The sequence below is a fragment of the Choloepus didactylus genome, chromosome 8 (genome assembly GCF_015220235.1).
Source record: "Choloepus didactylus isolate mChoDid1 chromosome 8, mChoDid1.pri, whole genome shotgun sequence".
Classification (NCBI taxonomy): Eukaryota; Metazoa; Chordata; class Mammalia; order Pilosa; family Megalonychidae; genus Choloepus; species Choloepus didactylus.
This window is the reverse complement of record NC_051314.1, coordinates 47117836-47138201: the sequence shown is the minus strand read 5'-3', so window position 1 is coordinate 47138201 and position 20366 is coordinate 47117836. Positions and strand designations below refer to the sequence as shown.

Below are 20366 nucleotides of genomic sequence, written 5' to 3'. Positions count from 1 at the left end.
TCTTTATGACCTTTTGTTAGTTACACTGAGACATACCTCCAACTTAATCAAAAGCTCCACATAGGCCCAGGCTGTAACACTTATAATCTGGAAACTAGCTAGTCCAAGTCTCTCCTTTTACAAATAAGAAAGCTAAAACCTCACAGGTTAAGTGAGATGTTCAAAGTCAGTTCCAGTCAGAATTGGAGTCCATGTATTCCCAACTTGGAATCTATTTATCTTTCCCCAAGACCATGCTACCAAGTTGCTTTCATCAGTTATAAAATTCTTTCCCCTTGCCTCCAGACATCATTCTCCTTAAATAACACATGCGCAATCTTTAAAATAAAATTATGCAAGACCTTGAAACGAGCCCCCAAAAGCCCAGATACATTTTGGAGAAAACCATTTTGAAACCAGAACCTGGGAGCAAAGACCAACAGATGCCAGTGCCTTCCCAGATGACAGTGGTGTTCCAGACACTATCGGTCATTCTTCTGTGAAGGGATTGTCTTGTTGATGCCTTAGTTTGGACACTTTTATGGCCTTAGAACTGTGAATTTGTAACCTAATAAATCTCCTTTATAAAAGCCAAAGAAACAAAAAAAATGGGGAGTCACTGGGAAATGGGGAGTCAATGCTTAATTGGTACAGATTTTCAGTTTAGGGTGATGTAAAAGTTTTGGTAATGGGTGGTGTTGATGGTAGCACAACATTGTAAACACAATTAATACCACTGAATTGCATACTTAAAAGTGGTTAAAAGGGCAAATTAAAATCTTTTCAAAAAGGATATTTTTGGCTGCCTCCTCAGTGGGGCTACAGAATATATGAGGATGTATAAGAAATTGTCTAACCCATGAAAATGAGTCTCTTGAACAATTGAATATGAAAGATTAGAATTTACAATCATCCTCAAACCTTGCTTGTTCAAGAAGTATTAGTGTTACACAATTTCTGTTTACATATCACTTAAAATTGCCAATAGCTAATCATACCTAAATTTGATCCTATTAAACACAAAGTATAAATATTGAGTGATCTATCAGTGTAGGTTTCATGCTTGATGATAAAGGAAAAAATTTAAAGTCACATAAAATGCATTGCAGGGAACTTTATCTCATTCTTTCTCTCAAGTTCATTTTCAGCCAAGCAGTGAAGCTAAGAAAATTCTCCCTTTATGGGATGGCCAACAGTCACACTTATTTTCTCTCCCCTAACAGTCTATTCAAAGGCATCAATGGGAAGTGATGGTGGGAAATTTTAGTCAGATGAAAGATGATTTTTCTGAGAGTGCTGTGATAAAAAGTTACATGAAGGAATTAGGCCTTTATGATTTATGTTTTTGAGGCATTGAATACAGATAATGAAATGTTTTTATAAAAAGTAGAAGGGTGATATACTCAGTATTGAGAATTTTGGAGGGATGTTTCATTTTTATGTCTTGATTTTAGGATCAGGGGTTTTGTTAAATAGCATCCCCAAATTATATCACCATATATTATATATACCATAAGCAAATATTTTATGGGAAGCCTTGTAAGAGAGATCTATGTTTCCAGATCATCTTTTTTCAACTTAGAATCTTCTTAGCACTATCTTGAAGATATCAATAAAATAATGTCTGAGAAGAACAGTAGCTGATCAAATAAGCTTGGGATATTCTATACTTCTTTCCTAAAGTTTATTGTGCAGATTAGCATATTAAAATCTTCTTGAATATCAGTAAAGAGCACCATTTAATTTTGGTTTTACCTAGGAATTTTTTTTTGAGAATAATAGTTTATTATTATATTCCTGTTATCATCTTATAAAACAGTTTAGGAAAGAGGCAAAGAGAAAATTAAGGTATGATATGTAGAAGATCCCTAAATGCAAGATAGTATTGTTGTGAACAAAAAATGGAACTTGAGAAATAAGTTGTTTAAATAATTGCCGAAGAATCAGATGTGTAAGGAGAAAGAAGTACAATGAATATAAGGGAGGAAGGAATTTCAAGAAAAATAGAACATTCAGTAGTATAATTCTGGGATCTGCTGGCTTCTGCTGCATAACAGATCACCTCAAACCTTCATGACTTAGACTAGTAAACACAAATTTCTCACATCTATGGCATTCAGCTGATCTAGGTCAAGCTTGGCTGAGCACTGCTGACTCACTCATGTGTTTGTGGGTTGGTTCTGCTCCATGTTTCTCTCTCATACTCCTCTTGGGACCAGAAGGTATGCTCAGCCTGTCCTCATGGCAATGGCAGAGGTACAGGAGGGCAAGTGGAGATACCTAAGGCCTTTTGAAGTCTGGGCTTGGAACTGCACAGCTTTGCTTCAAGCTCATTTTATCTGCCAAAGCAAATCAACCTAGTGGAGCCCAGAATCAAATCAAACGGGAGGACATTCATCTTCACATCTTGTCTATGTATCTATCTACTGCCCATCCCACCTCTAAGCTGGAGCCAAAGGAAGTATATTAGCCCTGTCCTACCACCCACAGACACATCAACTGCAGGATTTTTATAAAACGGTTCATTTACCCCCTTCTAATAACAATCTAGAGTGCTTCCTTCCAATAGAAATTATGGGCTTTAGTTAGAGCCAATATTTAAGGAAACTAAAGGCTCTCCAAAAGATCATCTGGAACATATGTTCACCATTTAATAGAGTGACATGCATAACATGTATGTTGATGAGCTGCAGATATATTCCAGGTATATATACATACAGCACACATATATATATAGTTGGAACACTGGTAGACTAAACTTTTGGCCATTTCAATGTAACAGACTTCCTATCTTTATTCTCTGATCTCTTTTCTTTCTAAGTGCAAGCCAATGTCTTTCACCTTTCCTGTTGGGCCATATTTTCTGATACTCCATACTCCAAGAAACAGTTTAATGACCATGATATGAAAACTGAAAATATCATTGGAGAAATATGCAATTCTTGTGAACACCATGGGATCTCCAATACGTTCATTAGGACACAAAAGATCAGAGTAATGATCCTGATAAACCACAGCCCACCTGAGGAATGTACTGGCATAAGCCAAAGCTTTCCAACAAGTAAATTCAGGAATGCAAAAAGGAGCTGAACAGAGCTACTAGGATCTGTTCAATACTTGGCCATTTAAATGCATCCAGCTTTTCCACATATCCTGCCATAGGGATCAAATAAAAGCCCCTGTCTTTGGAGTCACTCAGATTTCTCTCCTGCCAAACTGCTTGTTTTGCTATTCCTAAATCATGTTGCCTTGGCTTGTTTCTATCTCAGTATTGTTCTTTTGCCAGTTGCCTGGGTCCAATCTGCTGAGGCTTTGTATGTTCCCTTTATATGCTTTGGCTGATCCTCAAAAGCAGTATGGTGAGAATTAGATTGAAATGTATGTCCATGATAGAGAGGTTGAGCAAGTAAAGAGTTGGGTGATTGGCTAGGATAACAGGAATACGTCAAGGGACAAGAGATATGATGAGTATAGTGACCAGATTTCTTCACACTGAAGAACTGGTAAAAGCGAAGTCAGGAGAGAATAGTCAAGGGAAAAATCAGAGTCTGAGAACTCAAGAATTCATCACGAAGATGAGATTTAATATGTGGCAATGTGAGAGACTGACCTGCCTTGAAGTGTTGTGGGTGAGTGGGACAAAGAACTTTTATTTTGTTTGATTATCAGAGAATAGAGAAAGCTTTTCAGAGGTTTTAATAATCACAGCAGGCTTCTTCAAATTTTGAAATGTTTTTTCTTCAGGCATACAAAAGGTAATTTCATGCTTAAAAGCTGCCCCATTAAGGAAGCTATTATCTTACCTTCTCAATGCCCTAATCACCCATAAATTGAATTAAAAGCACTGGTTGCTAGATTTTCTTTTGGATTAATCATAATTACCCAGCAAATAGTTTTCAAAAATCATTAGGTTGCAAAAGTAGTATTTGCTTTGTACAGTTGGCTTGAATCCCATCCACATTTATCGGTCAGCCTTATCCCCTGCTGACCCCTTTTGTATTTTACAGCAACCTTGTATAATTAGACATTCTGAGAAAGAACATCTCATAGCATCCAATGTACCCATATCCATGTGACACCACAACAATTGTTTGAAAAGTGTAAAAAATTAATTCAACTCCTGTTTGAACTTTAAGATTTTAAACAATTTTCGTGATTGTTCTAATCAATTGCTTTAGGTGTGGGTTTCTCTAGAAATAATTTCTACAAATAATTGCTACTGAAGCTATGAATATATGAACTATGATGATCTAAACTTTGACTATTACATGATTGCAACAACAGATTTAAAGCCTTCAAAAAGTAAATATTATAAGTGGGGTAGTTTTTCTTGCTGGGTTGGTTTGATGCTTTTTTAGGAAATAACATTTTTGTACTACACCTTTGGGAAACTTTTTTTTCTTTCTGAAGAACCAGTTCAGGAAAAATAATTTTTAAAATACGCCTGGGAAACATTTTTAACATAAAACTTTAGTGAGTCTCATGGAAAATGCGTATTCTTACAAGATAGATTCATTATTTATTGAATAGAGGAATGTCATTTTGAAAAATAGCACTGCAATTGAGCCATTAAATTTTTTAATATCTGGGTATATTTGAGAAGTAACATTAAGGCTGTTCTCTAATTTTTCATCCCTTATATTTAAATTAAAAAAAGTTTCATTAAGGTATTTCATTTCAACCTTGCAACCCAAAAATGGAGATATTATTTTCATCCTTACATTATAGGTGAATAAAGTACATAAGGTACTGAAATAACCTCCCAATTCACATGGTAAATTAGCTACAGAAGAGGCTTAAAATGATTTATTTCATTAAATGCTGACATTTCTGGAAATCTGTGTGTCAAGTACTTGAACTGTGTGCAAAGATAAGTACCATGATAAAATAAAGATAAGTACTCCATTCTCACTCATTTTTCCTAGGCTACAGGGATCACCTGTCTTCTCATATTGTTCAGTCCAGGACAATAATGTAAAATGAGCATGATTCATCCTGCTAATTTCTGGGAAGGGCTGGCCCTCTGGGCACTCTTCTCTGCCTAATGATCTGCTCAGCTCCCACCATGTTGACGTCAGGCTGCTGTGAGACGCTAGCAGGCACTGGCAAGGGTGGATGCTCTCTTACAAATAGGCAGGACTTTATCCCTTAATTTTTTTGCTTTATATAACTGAATAGTCTGAGTTTACATAGGTCAGTGGCTCATTACAGAATATTTTCATGTCAAACAAGATTTGTTATACATGGATGGATGGATTGTGCTTTTTTAATGTCATTATCCACTATCACCACCACCAGGTTAGTTTGGTGAGTATACCTGAATGGAAGGGCAAGTATATCCAATCATTAATTTATAAATTCAATGAACATGTATTACGTGGTCACTATGTGCCAAAAGACCAGATACTGGGACACACTGGTGAATATAAAGAAGTTGCTGCCTTCATGGAGCAGGTGAGTGTGTGTGTGGAAATGATAATAATCTAATAAACAATCCATGTTATGTAAGAAGGTGAGTGCTGTGGAGAAAATGAAACAGGAAAGGAGGGCAGGGGCAGGCACAGTGGAGGTGGTGGTGAGCTATTTTATTAAGTGTGATAAAGGAGGACCTCACTGAGAAAGTGACATTTAAGTGTCTCCCTGGAGGAAGGGAAGGATCAATCCATGTAGATATCTAAGAGAAGAGCCTTCTAGGAAAAGGATGGAGTATAAAGACCATCCATCAGGATTAGGATAGGAAAGCTCAAAGAACTGCAAGGAGTAGAGTATGGCTAGAGCAGAGTGGAGGGAATGAGAGCAAGAGAATGGGGTCAGTAAGACAGTAGGCACCCAGATCACAGATGACATTTTAGGCCATTATTAGGACGTGGGGTTTTTACTCTGAAAATACTGGATGGCTTTCCTCAGAGAAATGACATGACATACATGAAAAAGATACCTTTGCTCCTGTGTTGAGAATAAATGGGGGAGGGGGGGCAGGATTGGAAACAGGAAGGTCAGTAAGGAAAATGTCGCAGTAAGTGATGGTGGATTAGGTTGGGGTTGTAACACTGAAGGTGGAGAGAAGTGGTTAAAACCTGAATGTGTTTTGAAAGTAGAGCCAACAAGATTTGCTGATGAATTAGATACGGGAAAGGAGAAAAAGAGAAAGATCTTTGATCTGAGCAACTGGAAGAATGGATTTACTATTCACAAGGGAAGACTATAGGAATTAGAGGTTTTGGGTTAAAATCAAGGGTTCTATTTTGAATAGGTTGATACTGAAGGTGAGGTATATCGGGCTGTAGATAGAAACTTAGGAGTTAGGATATGGATCATATAAAATCATGAGACAAGGTGGAATCATATAAAGAGCAAGAGAAAACAGGGAAGAGAAGCAGCCAAAAACAATATACCTAAGGGCACTCCACAATTTAGTTTGAGAAGATAAGGAGAATCCAGCAGCATAGCTTAAGTACTGCCCAATGACATAAGAGTTGTGTAAAGAGTGAATGACATCATGGGAGGTGTTCTGGTTTGCTAATGCTGCCATTATGCAAAATACCAGAAAGGGATTGCCTTTTATAAAGGGGATTTATTAGGTTACAAGGTTACAGTTCTAAGGCCATAGAAGCATCCAGACTAAGGCATCAGCAAAATGATACCTTCACTGAAAAATGACTGATGGCATCTGGAACACCTCTGTCAGCTGGTAAGTCATGTGGCTGGGTCTGCTGGTCCTCTGCCCTTGGGTTGTGTTTCGAAATGGCTTTCTCCAAAATGTCTCTGGGCATCTATCTTAGCTCTTCTCTCTCAGCTCCTCTGTGTCCTTGCTTCTTTCTCCCAGGATGTTTCTCTCTAAGCAGCTGGGAGGCCTCTCTTAGCTTTTCTAGGGCAAACTCTAGGCTTTATCTCTTAGCCTTGCATCTCCACATGTCTTTCTGCCTCCATCGCCAAGTGTCTCCCAGCATCAGCAAGCATTTGGGTTGACTCTTGAGTTCTCTTAAGAAATCCAGTGAACCAAATAAGACCCACCCTGAGTGGGCAGGGTCCACACCTCCATGCAAATAATTTAAGCAAAGATATCACCCACAGTTGGATGTCACATCTCCATGGAAACAATCAAAAGTTCCATCCAACAAGATTGGGTTAAAAGATCATGGCTCTTCTGGGGACCATAGCAGTTCCAAACTGGCACAGGAGGCTAAATGAAGAAAGTGTTATGAGGAGAGTATGAGCAACTCTGTCAAATGCTGCTAAGACAAATATGATGATGACCAAAAAAGCATCCACAGGAATCAGCAATAATGGATATAATTGCCAAGTTTGTCAACTTGTGTCATTTGAATAATGAAGATGAAAGTCTGATTGGATTCAAGAGAGAATGGGATGAGAAGTAAAAGAGATTATCAACATTTTACATTTTCTTTCTTTCCTTTTTTTTTTGCTAAAAGAGGAGAAGCAATATTGGACACCAGTTGAAAGAGGACATGAACATCATAGGAATGTCTGAGACAGGATATATTTCAGAATGTTTGTGTCTGAAGGGAACCATCCCAGAGGGCAGCATTTATGAATAAGAAGGGAGTGAAGAAGGGCGGACTGCAGGACGGTTTGGAGGTAAAATTTAGCATTTTGGTTTGACATAGACACTGAGGTGTTGAGAGGAATCTTATCCTTTCCAGGAGACAGATGATGAAAGTGATGACATGTGGGAAACTGTAGTGTCACAAGCAGGAGCAACACAATTCCTTGTAAATTATATTCAATATTTTGAATAGATCACAATGACATTCTGGAGTGAGATTTTTGCCACAGATATGTGGGGGCAGCATTGTCTGCTGTATTCAGTTACCTACATCCACAGTACTGTCTTCCTCCTGGACTTTCCTGATGAAACTGGATCTCAGGAGTCTTTATGTATAGGAATTGTTTTCTTTCCATACCAAATCATCATAAGTAAACCTAGCTAGTGCTCTGTTGCATTCAAACACTTTGACCAGAATGTTTTCCAGAGTTCTCTATTTTGGGGGACAGTACTTTTTTCTGGCCAGTGCTTCACCCCACAACCCTTCACGAATAAAATATCTTTTCCTGAGGGCAGCTGGTGATTGGGAAAGTGAAAATAGATAAACATGGAATGAATTATCACTGATGAATTGCTAGAAAATGAGGATTTTTATATTTGGGGACTTTCTCTCCAGAATTGTGGATCCTTTATTGAGGCTCACCTAGAAGACTGTACAACCTCAGAATCTTCAGATTCACATTTCCTCCCTGTTGGTTTGGAAGTAGAGCTGCAGCTGGCAGTCAAGGACTACCATGCTGGCGACTGACAAAGCATTATTGCTCCAGCCAAATTCACCTTGATGTACAGACTTGGGATCATCTGAAAGAACATCATCCACCCACTTCAGGTCTAATTAAAAATGAAGCAGAGAGAGGGGAGAGAGGGAGGGGAGGGGTGAAGAAAAGGAAAGGAAACAGAACAACAAAACTTGTACTCCTGGGAGTTTATGGTAGGAAATCAAAGGGAGCAGATAAGTATACACGTTGAGGTGGTAATATTTATGACAAAAGAGAAACTCTTTTTCTTTGTTCATGTATTCTTTACAATGAAGTTCTGATTGATGAATCTCTGATGAAAGATACTGACAGAGGGTAAATGCTTTAGGTCAGAGAGAGTGATCTTATTCAAAGGAATAAGATGCTGGTTCAGAGACATTAGGTAGTAATTCTAATCTTCCCCATCTGAAAATATTTTAGACTGGACAGCCTGTTGGCCTGTGATTTCATGCAGCTGGGGTGTTCTATGCGGACAGATTTCATGGGGAAGGAAGGGCAGGCTGTACTTAAAACAAAACTCTGAAGTACAAAAGAGGAGATTTTTGTTTGTTTCTGAGGAGAGTAGAACATGGGCCCCTGATCAAGAAAGGCAGAGAACTAGAGAATGGAGAGGAGGGAATAGAAGTTAGAGACATTAGGAAGTGAGGTCAACAGACTCAGTGCTACAATAAAGACAATGAAGAGAGGAGAAAAAGGAACAAAATATCACAGTGAAGCTGATGAAGGGGGGGTAATAAGAATAATAATTATACCAGCTCACATTTAGTGAATGCTTCTTACATTCAGGTTTACCTGTATTTTTGCAATCTGAAAAATAATTGAACGAGAAAGATATTATCCCCATTGTATAGAGAACAGAGGTTGAGAAAGGTTCAGTAGTTTGCTCATGGTTGAACACCTACTGATTGAGCTGGGCCTCAAGTGATTGTCTAATTCCAAACCTATGATCTTGACTGCTGTTTTCAACTTTGAAATCCGGGAGTGTAGTGATACTATTAACAAACAGGAAAATGAATAACCTCCTGTATGTGGGGAGGGTGGGAGGATGACAAGGGGGGCTGAAGTGGATTGTTCTTACCAGAGTGATGCATGTACCCTTTATAGATGATTACTACCTTAATCTTAGAAATAAGATTACTTTGAATACATATTTTCAAATATTCTTTATGCATAAAACTAGGAAGCAATCCTTCGAAGTAAGCTTAAACATCAAACCTAAAAATTCTTCAAATAAAAACTTCCATTCTTATTTATTTCTCTGAACATAAACTAGTGGCCTGCCACAGCGGACATCTGTAGAAAATCACCATGAAGAAACATGTCTTCCTCATTGTGATTTAGTAGTATTTGCTACTTTTCATAACACATTGGGGAAATATGCTTTCCCACATAGGCATATTTTTACTTTTTCCATGATCCCTATTTTTCTAGTAGATTGTTTTGTTCTACACCTAGCCATTGTTCTTTTCCTTCAATTTTTCTTCCAAACAAACAATATTGCTTTTCTGAAGTATTATTTTCAAATCCAAAATTAACCTCCCATGTGCCTCAGGGTATCTTTTACAAGTATGCCTCCTGTGAGATATTTTCAGTGGATGCTTATTTGGCTGTCTAGTTCTTTATTTATCTTCTGACTCTGTCACTGAAATGGACAGGGAGACTTGTGCTGATCATAGGCACAGGTTTGGGTGATTTAAAGGGGAAATAAACAGAAGCCAAGCAAGCAGAGAAGCATTTGGAAAAGCTAGAGTGGCTTATTAGGATAATAGCCTGAACTATTGTGAGATAAAGGCCTACATATCTGCTAGTAAAATCTGAGTGACATTGCATAGAATGTAAAACAAAATAGCATTACCACCTGGTTTAAAGTAATAAAAAAATTAGATTTAAAGTAATTTATTTATTCCTGTATAAACATTATGTTTTTACCAATACCATATCTATCATGATTGTCAATTTTAGAACATATTAAATCTGTTGCAGTGACAAAATTTCTAATTGTGCACAACAATGAGCAGACATCTATCTTCCCTTATTCCCCCTAGGACTATGCATGTCTTCTTGAAGTAATCATATTTTCTAACATTTTGTGACATCTGTCATACTTGTAATGAGTTGTTCAGTGCTTCCTTATAGAAGTGAATATTTATGTCTAGTTCATATTTACCATTGGCTAGAACAAGGTCTGAAATGTAGGTAGGTATTCAGAATATGTATAGAATGAATGAATGAGACATTACTTGAGATTGTATACGTGATCACAGTGGCTCTGAGAAATATAAGATAGAAATCCCCTGAGTCATTCAAGCTGTGGGCTTGAGACAGGCGGTTATGCTCCTCGTGGTGTTTTATAGCTTAGCAGGAAATCAAGTTTACACTCTGAATTACCTTGAGTTTATTTTATGATACAAAGTCTTACTAAACCTTCTAAAAGACATGTTTTTAAAAATTTGATTTATGACCAATATTTTATGATAATTTCATTTTGAAGATAGTTTATGAAATTGAATTTGCGACTTCTAAATTTAATGCACCATTTCTGGAAGTGGCTCTTCAATTTGCCAAAATTCTCCTGTGTGTGCTTCTGGCTCTTTCTTCACAGGAAAATATTATTTAGGGAAAATATAAAATTTTATCACATATCCATGTGATTAGTCCATGATAGGGTTATCATAATTTATTTTATAAATGTAAACCAGTATGTCTAATAAACACAAGTTATGATCCAATCAAGACACAATTGTTTCTGACTTCCTCCATCACTGTAAACTTTATCCTGTGCACTAATTTTCCCTTCATCTGGATGAAGCTCCCTGAAAATCCATAGATTTTCTGCTCAGACCTTAGTCCCTTTAAATTGCATATGATCTCAACTCAGAAATTAGAATGTTTGGTCCCTGTAATTAAACTCTTTTAACTCACATACATTAAATCTTTTCTTCTATCATTACGCACCTCCACTTGCAAGAACCTGTCTGAGATGGGAAATTTAGAAGGAGAAAGTAGCAATGGCTGGACATTGAGCTGGATTATCCTACTCCCTTCTTTTAACAGCTGCTCTTTTGCTTTCAACCAGGTGGAGGAGGCATTGATCAGGGACTAGGAAAACAGAGTCATTAATTTGGTGTGGCTGGTTAATAAATTATTTCCTGCATTCTTCCTCTTCCCAGGTTTTCTCCTGGTGCCTGCTTTCTAGGGAGAATACATATCTATTGAGAGAGGTCCCTTAAGATGACCTCTTCAGGCCCTGAACATTTGCTGCTTCAACTCCAGCCTCTAGCCTGGCAGTCTTCCAGTCCCTCCTAACAGCTCTATAGGGCAGGACCCAAGATGTCCACTTGCATATTCTCACTCGCTGGTATCACATTCACTGGTCTGCAGGCAGCACTTTTGCACCCCATGGCCGTGCAGGGCAAGCTGATCATTTCACAGCAGCAATCTCCTGGCTTCACCACCTAAGCAGAAATTCTGAGTCCATTCTTCATTAGCGAGAGTCAGACCCCAACCATGGTCTCATTTAGATTTTTGGGTTTGAGTCAAGCACCAGTCCCCTTCAGGGAACATGTTTCATAAGCAGATATCTGAAGGAAGATGGAATTAAATAAAGCTCCTCTCTCCCTATAACTAGGCTTGGACTTAGAAGTAAGGTTTCACAGAAGGGCAACAGTTCTCCCAAATAAATCTCTTCACTAGTCCTCCTTTCTCTCCTCCTTGAATCTCTATTAATATTGTTAATTTGGACAAAGATCATGGAAAGGGTTCTTGTGCATTCCCTTTGAAAATTTCACTTGGAGTGGGTGGGTAGGGGGATTCTTACTCATTCTCATTATTGGAGTCTCAGTTGAAACTGACACAAGATCCAGACACTTTCTAATATCCTGTTACAAAAATAATTACAAGTATGAGGAATGAGGAACAACTAGATTGAACTGTATAATATTCCTGATATTTGACCACTTTGAACTACACAAATGGCAATTTCAATCCAATTTTATGTTACTTTTTAAAACACCATTGTATGATTTACTCCAAAGCATGTGGCCACCCATGCCTTTTCTGAAAGCTTTGGGCCCAGATGTGTTTCAGAATTCAAGAATTCATAAGATCTTTAGGTTATTGATTTAGATTTTTCAACATTATTTAGTGTATATTTTATATATTACATCTCTCCCCCATTTATCTGTATTACCAAGTTCTCTGACATGTTATTGGAAGTAATTTTGGTTGTGGAAAGTGAATCTGTTTTATTTATAATGAAAACTGTGGTGTCTGACAGAATTTGCACTACGAAGAGCAATTTCAGTGATCTGAAGAGACTTCTAGGTAATATGTGTCAATAGCGGATGCACCATATCCTGCCCAAGGTGTCTTTCTAAGTAACTCAACAATGTGATTACATCCCAAGAGCTTGAAAATAAGTGTATTTCATTTCACATTGCCTTAAAAACTGACTCACCTTCTAAGATATAAGCACATTATTTCATAAAATCCTCACAACAAACAAATTTCATGTGTTAAATTTAAGAGGTTTAATATTAAAAGCAGAATGAAGAAAACGGGAATATTTTAGAGTTCTAAAGTTGTTCTTTGCTACTAGGGATTTGATCATTAAAGTCAAATTGATTGAATTTTATAGCTTTACACACAGATTTTCCTGTGGTTTCTTATTTCTTATGCTTGCTCAGTCTTTCTCAAGTTTTAGTGTATAGAAGAATTATTCTATGGGAGTACTTATAGAAAATATGTATCTTGTGAGTCACAGGAGATATAAAGCAACATTTCATAGTGATTTTCACCTCCATGTAGTGATCACTTAAGGAATTAACTTTAGCAATTGACTCTTGCCCTTGCCTAACAGTAGAGGCCACAGTAATGGGACTCTAAGTCCAGTGCAATGTAGGATTGGTTAGTGCAGAATTGAGTGGCAGTTGTTTTTTGCTAAGTGTGTATAAGGTGCTGCAGCTCACAGGTGTGTTACTTCCTTTCTAGGCGTGCTCTGTGCAAGAATCATCTGTTCAGCTATATCTCATTACACTAGGTATTGTAGGGTCTCACTTATCCTGTTTTATTCTCTATGCTATCTGTAAACAGGAACTGTATAAACTATGGGAACTGCTTAATATGGGAACAGGTGTGGTATACTCAGAATACTGTCCTGAGGCATTTAGAAGTCACTTCCATGGCTCTGTCACTATTAGAATTGAGATTGTACATAAATCACTTGCGTTCTCTGTGCCATTATTCCTGAAATAGAGCTAATAAAAATCAATAGCAGTGATTTAGATATATATGGTGTTTTGCTGTTTAAAGATACATTCACTAAATCTCATTTAATTGTCATAAAATACCTTGAGATAAATAGCTTGGACATAATTATCCACATTAAACTGGTGAAGAATGTTAGGTTCAAAGAGGTGATCCATCTAGCCCAAAGCCACAGAGCCAGTGTGGAGAGTCTTCACAATAAATTCTGGACATACATCTAGAATTTTAGCTTTTTTCTGTCTTCCCACTACATCATTGTTGCAAGACTTCAATCATTTGCATCGTAAATTACAGGTTTTTGCTGGCTGTGTTCCACATGTTCTATTCAATCCTTAATTTATTTTAATTGAAAGTTTTCACCCTAAATAAATTTGTGTAAAGTAAAGTTATATATCTTTATTACAAACAGATAATCAGTAACACCATAAATGGGAGGTGTCCGTAAAATACACACATACACAATACACACACACACACACACACCCCAAAACCAAAACAAAGCCATTAAATTCTAGTTAGACGTATTCACATTAGCTAAGGTTCTGAGCTAAACTCTGCTCCTTCTTTGTTAGCGGGATTAGCAAGCCACAGAGAGAGGTTGAAGACAAACTGGCACCAAACTGAGAACTTTTCTTAATGTAATCAAAAGCATTGAAAGAGGATAATTTTCTCACTATGCAATTCAGTGTTATTTAAGTTCATGCCTTTATACCACTTGAATTCAATTTGTGTGTCACACATGGATATTTCTACCATATTTTGGTGAACACTACACTCCATCTCATCTAGCATGACCACCTACATCGTAACGTTATAATGAATTTCAGTGAAAGCACTGAGCAATATTAGCAGTAATTGCCACCGTGGGTCAGAACTCTTGCTTAAGCCATTTACATATATTATTCTGTGGTATAATATCTACCATCTTATGATGTAAGTATTAGTATCCATATTTTTATTAATGGAGAAACTAAAGCTTATGGAAATTAATTTAATACAGGTTAAATAATTAGAAAATGGCCATGCTAGGATTTAAACGCCAGTTTGGCTAATTCCAGAGACTGTGCACCTAACCACGATGCCATGTATATGATTCACGTTTAACATTACATTGAAGCTAATTCAAAAATATTGTGCTGGTGCCAGTTTGGATACATTATGTCCTCCCAAAAGCCATATTCTTTAATGCAATCTTGTGGGGGCAGATGTATTTGTGTTGATTAGGTTGGGATCTTTTTATTGTTTCCATGAAGATATGATTCAGTCAACTGTGGGTGAAACTTCTGATTAAATTATTGCCATGGAGATATGGATCCCGCCCATTCAGGGTGGGTCTTGATTTAATCACTGAAGTCCTATAAAATAGCTCACAAACAGAAAGAGCTCAGAGCAGCTGAGAGGGACATTTTGGAGAGAAGCTAAGAGCTGACACTGACGCTGACACTTGGAGATGCTTGGAGATGTTTGGAGATGCTTGTCCAGAATTTGCTCTGGAGAAGCTAAGAGAGGACCCCAGTGTTTAGATGCACAAGAGCTGAAGAAGCTAAGAGAGACCCAAAGACATTTTGGAGAAAGCCATTTTGAAATGCAAGCTGGGAGCAATGGAACAGCAGACCCCAGCCAGCCATGTGCCTTCCCAGCTGACAGAGGTGTTCTGGATGCCATTGGCCATACTTCAGGTTGCGTTTCAGAATGGCATTCTCCAAAATGTCTCTGGACTTGTCTCAGCCTCTTCAGCTCCTGCATATCTATCTGGTTATCTGGGGTCCTCTCTTAGTTTCTCTGGAGCAAACCCTGGGCTAGCATGTCTTAGCATCTCCAGATGTCCTTCTGTCTGCATCTCCAAGCATCAGCTTTCAACAGCTTTCTCCAAAATGTCTGTCTCAGCTGCAGTACTGAGCTCCTTCTGTCTGTGTGCTCTTATAGGACTCCAGTGATTTAATTAAGACCCACCCTGAATGGACAGGGCCCATATCTCCATGGAGATAATTTAATCAAAAGTCTAGCCCACAGTTGATTGTGTTACATTTCCATTGAAACACTCAATCAGAAGGTCACACCCTAATCAGAAAGATTAACAAATCTGGCCCTACAAGATTGCATTAAAGAATATGGCATTTTCTGGGGGACACAATATATACAAACCGGTACAGTGCTGCTTCACTTTTAGTTTTTGGCCACTTCTGCATTAGGAGTGCCATTGAATGCTTTTAGTCTTTTCTGATTTTATTCTGTAGTTCCTTTACATGTTCCAACATATTTCCTTTACATATTTTTGTATGCAGATATACAGCAATATGTAGAGGAAGGGGTGGAGGGTCTAAATGGGAATAAAAGATACTTTGGGGACTGAACAGTGAAAAAGCCCCTTCACCTCCCCGCCAAAATCCAAAGGAATGTTCTGGCCAGCAGAACAAGGGAAAAAAGAAGCTGCGGAAAGAGAAAAAGAAAATAAAAGGTTTATAACAGCAGATTTTTCTTTGAAGGTTTATGTTTCTAATACCCATGCACACATGCACACACTCAGAAAAATGCTCAAATCATAAGGGGACAGAGGTGGATACATTTTTCCAAAGTGAACACAGTCATGTAATAGCAACCAGATCAAGAAACAAACCATCAGTAGAACCTAGACACTCCTGTCTTCTTCCAGTCCCTATCTTCCCAAAGGTAACTCCTATGCTGACTTATAACATCACAGGCTACTTTGGCCCGTTTTAAAATTTCATAAATAGAATCAGTCATAAGGTACTTATCTTCTCAATATATTTATGAGATTTATAAATATTATTGCATGTAGTGTTTATCCATTTCTAACTGTAATGAGTCTAGGTCAAGTACATATTTAGAGAGGATGCATTCCACACAGCACCACTCTCATTTCTGATCCCAGTTAAAAGTTTGAAGGTCCTCAGGACCATCCTTATGACACCTGTGGCAAGTTTGAAACCAAATCACCCTCATTTTCCATAATGTACTAGAAGGTCTCACAGAGCTCACTGAATGCTATTACATTCATCTTTATGATTTCTTATGGAGAAAAGATTTAGATTAAAATCAACCAAAGGAAGAAGTGCACAGAATGGAGTCTGGGGAAGTGCCAAATGTGGAGCTTCTGTTGTTCTCTCCTGATGAATAAGGATGTATAACTTTCCCAGCATCACTTTGTGACAATACACATGGAATATGCATGTACCAAAGCCTTTGTGTTGAGAGTTTTTATTGGGGCTCCCTTACATAAAGCATTGTTGATTGATTGCCCATGTTGTTGCCCTCAGTCTCCAGACTGACTGATACCTGTCACCCAAAGCCCCTACCCAATATCACATTGCTGGTTTTTCTGGTGTAGGCAGCACCCGTCGTAAATCACACTGTTAGACCATTCAGTGTGATCCAAGGCCCCCGGGCAGACAAAGTCACTCCTCGTAGGCATGATATTCCAAGGATCTTGAGATTGCCCCCGAGGTGCTGAGGGCAAAGGCCAGAACTCTTTTGGGTGAGGTTAAATTTTTTACCACACACTGGGCAATTTCCAGATTTTGCCTACTACCAAGAATATTGCTATGAATATTCTTGTATCTTCTGGGAACATAGGCATGCATTTCTCTTTATATCTAGGAGTGATATTATTGGGTAATGGGATTAATTTATAGAGTTCAGCGCAAACAAATTGTTTTGTTGATTTTTCTTGTCTTCTGCCAACCTACATTGATTCATCTTTTGTAATTGCAACCTGATTAAATTTTGGGGAAAGAGTCACCATTGATATATGGTCTCTTTGGCAGAATAAAGAAAGTTTTCCTACTTCAGAAGAAGGTACCCTTGGGAGCTTCTTGTACTAGAACTTTCCTCTCATTTCTCCAGGAAAAATAAAGAGGTCTGTGGTTTAAGCTTGTTCAGTCAGATTCTCATTCTTGAGATTGGAATCTTGAGCAAAGTGATTCAAACAGAAGAAATTATTGGCATTAAATCCTAATTTCAGTAGTGATGTGGAAATTCTGGTAAACTTTGCAGTTGCATGTTTCTTGTGAGTTTTAAGCCTGGTTCTTTGCCTTACCCTGGATTTTTTGATCTCCTCTCTCTCCTTAGGACATATTCCCTTTTTACTTATAATATCTTTATTGGTTTCTGTTGCTTGCAACAAAAAATATATATCATATATGAAATCATATAGCACACAAGTAGCAATTTTTCTCTTTATGCTACAAATTTTTTTTTTTTTTTTTTTTTTTTTTGCTTTACTCTGATTAGTATGTTGGATTTCAAAATAACCCTTGAAGCTACATATAGATGAGGACATCCATGTAAAACCTGGGCTTATTTATGGTTTTGGATGGAGTGGAAATTCTTTCTACAAATGAGGCCTGGGGGAAAAAATGGTTAAGAGAATGCACTAATTCATTAGCTACATTGGATAGGTGGCTGTTTAAAGAAAGTGATTTGGTGGTAGAGGACATTTTCTCTTCTATAGGTTATGCTTAATACCATATAACTATGTGATTTATAAATATCATTTTACATTTCAGATTAAGTGCCTTAAGTATTAATCTTCACAATTTCACTCTTTATCAGGAGTAATAAGAAGAGGTAAATAAATATCATTTACCAGCTTGGGAAGAATTTTTGGTGATGATTGGATTATATAGATTGGATTTTAGATATCAACTTCAAGTTTCTTCTCACCTGTAAAATGCTAATAATCATGAACCCTGGAACTAAGGGACAGTCCTTGTTCTGTGTGCTTGAGATTCTTCTTTTAAATTCTACTGTTCCTCTTCTGAGTCTCGTGGCCATTAATTATTCTGGGCTGGGATATCTGCTTTTGAATTTTGGCCACTGTTAATAATTATGTTAAATTCTTTTTCTTATGCAGTTGTTGAAAGTGCACATAAAATAATGAAACAGTGATTTATATGGACAATTTTGTATCCTTTCTTTTATACTTGACATACAGTCTGGTAGCTTATTATTTTTATTTATTTTACTTATTTTCAGTTAATGGCAAGGGCCATCATTTCTTGGATGTGTCTCTCTCTCCTTAATATGAGTGCATATGTCTGGATTCTTTCTTCTTGCTAGGAATCAACCTTATTTCTTCATACTGTGGCCACTGTGAGAGAGGTTCAGCTGGAATCTAGAATCAAGTCCTCTGATTATAAATTTCAGGTTTGTTGTTGTTGTTGTTTTTGAATTCCAAAACATATTTAAGCTCACTAAAAGTAGTCAGGTACAACTGGCAATATTGACCATACCAAAGAGTTATTAAATGCAAAGTAAGGTGCTTGGTTTGCCTCTCAATAATCATTTTTTGAAAGACACCTAGAGCAATCTGGTGAACATCTTGGAATTTTTAAAGGACTTTGATCCATGTAATCAAATGAATGCATAGTCTACATTAAAAATCTCTTTAGGCAAATAACTCCACAATTTCACTGTAAGTCAGTCTGATGTTTACCCGCCATATCGGGATACTTTTCTATGTGCCTAAGAATCTTGTGCTGCTCCTTAATCCTTTATATGGTTCAAGCTTCAATATACTTGGGGAATAATTAGTCTTAATTCTTTGATGTTTTATTAAAAACTTATCATTCCCCAACCTCTTATTCTAGATCTTTCCTTTGAGTCCTTCCTTTTTATAATTAGAGAAGTTGTTGGTTTATAGAACATTAATGCATAAAATTCAGGATTCCCTTATACTACCCTATTATTAACATTTTGCATTGGTGTGGAACATTTGTTACAATTGATAATAGTACAATTATTAAAATGTGCTATTTAACTATAGCCCATGGTTTAACTTAGGGTTCACTGTTTTTGTAGTGTAGATCCATGGATTTTTGTTTGTTTGTTTGTTTGTTTTTATTCTGTTACTGAATATACAATCTAAAATTTTCCTTTTAATAGTATTCAGATATATATTTCAGGGATTTTAATTACATTCACATGTTGTGCTACCATCACCACCATCCATTACCAAAACACTTGCATCATTCCAAATAGGAACCCTGTACACTTTAAGCCTTAACTTCTCATTCCCTATCCCCACCCAGGCCCCTGCTTAACTATAGTCTAGATTCTGAGCTTTGAGTCTTTCCTAACTCTGGTGTGTTCTTCTTTCCTTAGGTAATTTAGAAAGCTTCCGTTTCCATCTGTGCTATTTTGCCGTAAAAGCACATCAGTAATTTATTAGCCTTAATAGCAAGCCACACCACAGATTTATATTTATTTAGCATGTTAATCAGCATGACCCCTAGGATTTCAGTTTTGTTTTGGGAGACATACTGTGGCAGGACTCTTAATTATTTGCTTAAATGTCATTTTTCTTATTCATTCAGTTTAATTTCTGCTGCCTTTTGTATCTTGTTTTTAATTCAGTTAAATTACAAAACGCCTGCAATTTTCACCCTATAATTTAGCACCATGAAGGTACTAAAACATTTAGTATAAAATCTATGGCAGATTTTACTCTTAATCTTTCATTCTTAACAATTATCCTATCTTTCTATGACCTTCAAATTTATAAATATGTAAACAAGATTATAAATTTGGAGACGGAACAGTGGGCAGTGTGTATATTAAAGTGATTATGCTCAAGTAAGGTCATTTTTTCTTACTTGGAAGCAACATACTCATTAAACATGAAGAAAATTGTGAAACCGTACCATATTTATTTGCTCTTTATTGCCCCTCTTCTAATTGAATGTTTCAAATCAATCCAATAAAAAAAGAATTGTTGAGCTTTAGGAGTAACAATAGACATTTCTTTCAGAGGATTACATTTTTAAGTTAGTAAATAT

General features: G+C 37.1%; 1 pseudogene; it reads right to left on the bottom strand.

The window, feature by feature from the left end:
* LOC119542623 overlaps positions 1-19031 on the bottom strand; it is a 29183-nt pseudogene extending 10152 nt beyond the window's left edge.
* Between the last annotated feature and the right edge of the window lie 1335 nt (positions 19032-20366).